The 6527-nt window shown below is 45.6% G+C and overlaps 1 long non-coding RNA gene across 2 annotated transcripts; it reads left to right on the top strand.

The window, feature by feature from the left end:
* Positions 1-240: 240 nt before the first annotated feature.
* Positions 241-5043, top strand: LOC121135926. Of its 2 annotated transcripts, none has more exons than XR_005873041.1 (4): positions 241-461; positions 1829-1941; positions 2854-3029; positions 4084-5043. It is a non-coding gene; the product is annotated as an uncharacterized LOC121135926 (long non-coding RNA). The 2 variants fall into 2 exon arrangements; XR_005873043.1 differs by lacking the exon at positions 4084-5043 and adding an exon at positions 3416-4036.
* The last annotated feature ends 1484 nt before the right edge of the window (positions 5044-6527 follow it).

The raw sequence follows: 6527 nt of genomic DNA, 5'->3' as shown, positions 1-6527 counted from the left end.
TGGTCCATTTAACTAATAAATTTAACTTTTGGCAATAAATTTGTTTCCCATCATATCTTGTGCTGTTAGTGATGAGACAATGTTCTTATTTCTGTGGCTCTTGCAGCATTTAAACTCCCAGGACAATATAGACTACTTATTTCTTTCAAAGGCAAAGTCACTTATTTTCATTCATGTGTACGAGTGCCTTGTCTACATGCATGTCTGTGTATTATGTCAAATCCTCAGTCCCACAGAGGTCAGAAATGGCATCAGCACCCCTGGAGCTGGAGGTATAGATGCTTGTGAGCCAGCATGTGCCTGCTGGAAATTAAACCCTGGTCCTCCCGCAGAGCAACCAGTGGTCTTCACTGCTGAGCCATCTCTCCAGACTTGACTATCCACCGTATTCAACTGGGAGTCCAGATCAGAATCCCATTCTCCACTTCTGCAGCTACAAGGTCTTCAGCAGTGTCACTGAGGTGAGCCCCACCCCCCTTTGTTCTAAATCTCCCCAACTGATAGGAATGACAAGTTGGGGATGCAGAAGACGAATGTGGTACTCTGAAGATCTGTCTTCTAAGCAAGGATCCGCCTGTCTGGAGGTGTTAAGGGAGAAGAGCAAGACGTGCAGTCCTTGAATGACTGGCAGATGGTGCTCCCTGGCTCTGACACGGAGTCATACCAGGTGGCCTCCTCCTTCCCACAGCTGGTTCTTCAGGGTGTTGTCATCACTCTACGGCCCCTGTGGTTCCTTTTGGGTCTGGGGAATGGCAAGCTGCACATGGACATCTTCTCACTCAGATGTTCAGTGAGATGACTTCCACAGTTGCCACTTGGGAGGTTGGAGGCTGGATCTGTCAGGGTGTGGATCCTACGAGCAGAGGTGAGGGTGATGGAGACCTAGAGTGACATCAGAGTGGGCCGTAGAGGGAGGGAATAAGGACACTGGTCTCAGGGGTCCAGAGACCTGGGATGTAGGAGTTTGGACTGGAGACTGCTTCAGAGACTATCATGAGCTAAAGGAGGGGAGTAGGGAGGCAAGGCATGAGGAGTCCTTGCTGGACCACCTTCAGGCTCTGATGCTGGCAGTCGGTCTCTCAAAGCAGCATTTTCACGCAGTGAGGAAACTGTGTTCCCGGGCAAATGGACACTTATGAAAATAACTTTCATCATGGTCTAAACTGAATAAAGAAAATAAAAGTCAAGAGAACATGCATTCAGGCTGAGGAGATGTGATGCCGGGAAGCAGGCACGGAGCTTTTGCCAGTGTCCGGGGAGGCTGAGCTCAGTCTTTCCAAAGCTTCAGACAACAGCTTGTTACTGCAGCTCTAGTCAACAAGGCTCCTCCAGCTTCTGCACCTGCGGGGTGGAAGGGCACCTGTGGAGGAAGTCATATGTATATGTCAATAAAGCACTGCTGGCCAATAGGAATCTAGATAGGTGGGACTAGGAGTCCAGGAGGATTCTGGGAAGGAGAACACAGAGAGTCAAGATGTAACGCCATGGGGTAGGAAGCCTGGAAACTTCTCCGGTAAGAGATATACTTAGATTAACAATTATGGGGTAATTACTTAAGTCAGAGCTAGCCAGTAAGAAACAAGCAAGGCCAACAGCTTCATAATTAATATAGCCTCCTGTGTGTTTATTTGGGACGGATGCGGCTCTAGAACCAGGCTGGCGGGAAGGCGTCTCTCAAGGAAAAGCTTCCCTTTACAGGCACCAGCTACAGTAAGCTGAGGGGCACCAGGAGAGATTTCTCTGGTACTGCAGTGTCCTGAGGTCCCCTCTAGGTAAAGTGTTGTCCAAAATCTGAGCAAAATGCATGATCTGTGTTCACCTGCCACAGGGACCTGGTGCTGTAAGCGGTTCTAGGCGTCCCCGTGGGCTCATGTGACTGGTGGGAAGTTTCACGTGTATGACAAGCACTGTAGGATGACAGTCCTGACCATGTGAGCGGAGGTATGTCTGCAAACCCTTGGGTCTATTGGTGTTGTGGCTTTCAGACCCCCCACAGGGGAGCAATCCTGTGGGATGCAATTGGTTGGTGTCTGGTGCTTACCCTAAACTACAATGGTCCTGCACTTGGGGCTTACTCTAAGGCTTAGATTGGGTAGGGAAAGGGAGGGGTTGTGTAGTCTGAGTACTCCCGTTTGAGGTAGATCTGAGGCTGAGGAGTCAGGGTAGGTAATCTGTGGGCTCCTTGATTTCCCACAACGACCTTGTTGGGAACCAGGGCAACAGCATCCTTACTGTTCAGACGGGTCCAGACTCTCAAAGCATACAGTCTTCAGAAAGCTCTAAGGCTGACAGCATGGGAGATGTCACCAGAGTGCAGGGCCAACTTACACGCCAGAGAATTCATGTGAATGATAGGAAGGACAACAGGTTAGGAGACCTGAGAATAAGGGGTGTTGTGTTCTATGAGGGAGAATGGCTGCCTTCCATGGTGGCCCTAGGTCAAGAAAACCCAGAGACTGCTGATTCTACCTTCATGCGCAGCAGGAACCTCCCACAGATGGGCAGGGAGCCCATCCAAATACTGTAGTGAGTGACACAGCAGCAGAGCTTCAACTGTTCCTGCTTTCTTTTAATTCCCCTTTGAGAACATGTTTGTCACTATGTAAAAGCGATTACAGGGGCTCAAGAGAGTTCTCCGTGGTTAGGAGCTCTCCCTCCTCCTTCAGAGGCCCTCAGCTTGCTCTCAGCATCCTAGTGGGGGTGGTACATAGCTGCATGTATAATGCTGGCTGCAGATGCTATGGCTTTTCTGGCTTTGAGGGGACCAGCACTAGAAAGCGCACATACACAGACACGTAATTTAAAAATAATTCAAAATTACACTTTATTTCTTTGTGTGTGTTTGCACCATAGTGCCTGCGTGGAAGTCAGAGGACAGCCTAACGGACTCTGTTCTCTCCTGCCGTGTAGCCTTCCATGAGCTTGTGTGGGAACACCTTACTCATGGGCCATCTCACTGACCCTGTCCCTGTGTTCTTTACCAAGGCACTTTCAGGAAACAGTGGAGGGTAGTGAAGTGGCAGATGGCGGTGAGTTTTTTTCTCTCCTTATTTCACAGCTATTATGCAGGGGTGCCTTTTGCTGTTCAGTCCACTTCTGTCTTTTTCACACACCTTTTCACCCATTACCTTGTCTACTTCTGTGGGTTTACTCAGTACTTGACCCATCGACCCTCTTCATCACGTGATTCGTTCATAAGACCTGGAGCCTCCTTAAATTGTAACATCCAATAGATAAGAGAACTCATGGCTCCCACTCACCAAGTTCCAAACACCTTGTCTTTTCAATTCTTTTCTCAACTTCGGACAGACTGCTCACAAATCTCTCTCAAAACCTCAGGAAACTGGAGATTCCTATGGTTGCAGTACGATTTTCTGTTCCTCTCCATTCATGTGTTGTCGTTGAATTTTCACAGGACAGCACTGCAAATTCACGCCACCAACAGACACTGTCCCCAAGCCTGGAAGGGGAGACGGAACCAAAGTTGTGCTTAGACTGTTGACATGCGCCATCTCTCCAGGCCACCTTCTCTTAGCCTTGGCTCCACAGTTTTGAATAAGGAAGCTCACTGTTTTCTTAACTTGAGCTTTTACTATGCTGACTGATTTTACATGAATGAAAGTAGATTTGACAGAAGAAGCCCCTTTTCAGTTCTTTAGTGAAACATCAGGGAGAAAACACTTGTACTGAGCACGCACTTGCCCCTAAGGGTTTTAGAATATATCATTCATGACCACAGGTTAATTGCTTACACACGGTCAGACAAATATGCGAGACAGACTAGAAAACCCAAATACACATAAGATTTTATAACTCAAGCCTGGGGATATTTCCTATTCAGTAGGAAAAAAAGGATTATTCAAGAAGGAAGTGCCTTTTAAATTGCTCCTAGAAAAGTTACCTTTACATTTTTTTTACATTATGAAATCACTTCTGGATGGGATTTTTGATAATGTAAAAGTGAGAAATGTCCTAAAAGAAAAAACAAATTCTTTTAGAAATGATTTATTTTTGGCTTATGTCTCTCTCTCTCTTTCTGTGTGTGTGTGTGTGTGTGTGTGTGTGTGTGTGACATGTATGCAGGTGCAGGTGCCTGTGGAGGGTGTGAGGTCCCATGGAGCCGGAACTCCAAGTGGCTGTAAGCTCCTGTGTGAGCTCTGAGGATGAATTCACATCCCCTGAAAGAGCATTAAGCTGGTGCTGAGCCATCACTACAGGCCCAGAAAACTGAAATTTTTAATCATACAATTTTTATATTCAAATTCTTTCCTGAGAATAACCTCAAAAGAACTTCTGGAGTTTTTATTTTACATTGTGGTAATATTATTTATTTTGTTCAGATAATCTGTCACAGTGAAATTGAACAAATCAAAACAATAAAAACTGAAAGAATGTTGGGAATTGCAACCTAGAAATCCATTCTGACAGATAAAGTAAGCAAATAAAGCTCTTAAAATTATTGTGCAGAAGTAACAGTTATTTACTGTTTTTTTGGTATTTATTTATTATAACTTGTGGAAAAGCCCTGAAGCAGCTAGTTTTATACACCATTCCACAACAGCTTAACACTCATGGGGTGTGCCAAAGCATCCTTGCGTGTCAGTGGTTAGGACAGACTGGGGGCGCTTGATTCCACAAAAGAGTCCATCAGTGGCTTTAGCCCACCTCTGGGTCATGTCTTAGTCTTTCCCTTCCCCTGAGCCTTCTCCCTGCCTTCCTCTGCTTAGCCTCTCTTCCTCACCCCTCCCTTTAAGATCCCTTCTTCCTGGGTGGGAGGGATGCATAGTAGTTAAGGGCACTTGCTATGCTTTATATTGGATCTAGGTCCAGTTACCAGGCCCCTCATGGTGGCTCACAACCATCTATAATGCCAGTACCAGGGAATCTGATGCCCTCTTTTGGTCCCTGAAGGCACCAAGTAAACATGGTGCACGTACATGCATGCAGACAAAACACTCACACATACAAAGGATACTAAATAGGCCTTTAAAAAATATCTCTTTTCATGATTGCCTTTCTAGTTTCAGGACACACATACACAAATACACAAACACACAAACATACAAACACATGCACACAAATATACAAACACACATAAAAATACACATACACACACACACCACATACAGTTTTTTTTTATTTTGGTTTTTACGAGACAGGGTTTCTCTGTATTGTTTTGGAGGCTGTCGGTCCAGCCTGGCCTTGAACTCACAGAGATCCGCCTTCCTCTGCCTCCCGAGTGCTGGGATTAAAGGCGTGTGCCACCACCGCCCGGCTACCACATACAGTTTTAAATCTAGGTTCTCTATATAAGGAATGCATTCAGTGTTTGTCTTTCTGTGTCTATATTGTTTTGGTTAACACAATGCATCCATTTTCCAAAACATAAATATCATGTTTTCAATTTCTCTATACCTACATGAAATTCCATTGTGTGCCACATTTTCTTTACCCATTAATCTGTTGATAGATTTCTAGGCTGGTTCTACTTCCTGACTGTTGTGAACAATGCAGCAATAAATATGGATGCACATGTTTCTCCGTGGTGTGTTGACTCGGCGCCCTTCAGGTATAAATTCAAAGTTGGCAGAGCTGGGTCATACGGGAGCTCCGTCGCAAGGTCGTGAGGAACTGTTACATGGGTTTCCACAGTGGCTGTACCAGTTTATGTTTCCACAGTCAATAATTAAAGATTCCATATCCTGGGGCTGGAGAGATGGCTCAGAGGTTAAGAGCACTGGTTGGTCTCTTCCAGAGATCCTGAGTTCAAATCCCAGCAACAACATGGTGGCTCACAACTATCTGTAATGAGATGTGGTGCCCTCTTCTGGCCTGCAGGCCGAACACTGTATACATAATAAATACATAAATAAATAAATCGTTAAAAAAAAGATTGCTCATCTGGGGCTGGAGAGATGACTCAATGTTTACAGCACGCAGTGCTCTTGCAGAGGACCTGAGCTTGGTGCCCAGCACCCGTGTCAGGTGTCTGGCAATCACTATGAGTCAACTTGAAGTGAACTGGACACAAGTGACCTCTGGGGGCACCAGGTCATCAACACAGACACACACACGTAAACATGATTAAAAGTCAAAACTATCAAATCTTCCTTCCCTATACCCTAGCAACATTTGCTGTCATTTTTTTTTTTGCTTTGTTTTTGTTTTGTTTTTTCTTTTCTTTTTTGGGGGGGCAGGGGAGGTTTTGAGACAGGGTTTCTCTGTGGCTTTGGAGCCTATCCTGGAACTAACTTGTAGACCAGGCTGGTCTTGAACTCACAGAGATCTGCCTGCCTCTGCCTCCCGAGTACTGGGACTGAAATTAATTGTTTTCTTGATGACAGCCATTCTGACTGGAGAGAAATGAATTCCAAATTAGTTGGGCTTTTGTTGTTTGTTTGTTTGTTTGTTTATTGAGACAGGGTTTCTCTGTGTAGCCCTGGCTGTCCTGGAACTTACTCTGTAGACCAGGCTGGCCTCCAGCTCAGAGACCCACCTGCTTTTGCCTCCTGAGTGTTAGGATTAAG

The sequence above is a fragment of the Mesocricetus auratus genome, unplaced genomic scaffold (assembly GCF_017639785.1).
Source record: "Mesocricetus auratus isolate SY011 unplaced genomic scaffold, BCM_Maur_2.0 Super-Scaffold_100045, whole genome shotgun sequence".
NCBI lineage: Eukaryota > Metazoa > Chordata > Mammalia > Rodentia > Cricetidae > Mesocricetus > Mesocricetus auratus.
This window is presented reverse-complemented; position numbering and strand designations above follow the sequence as displayed.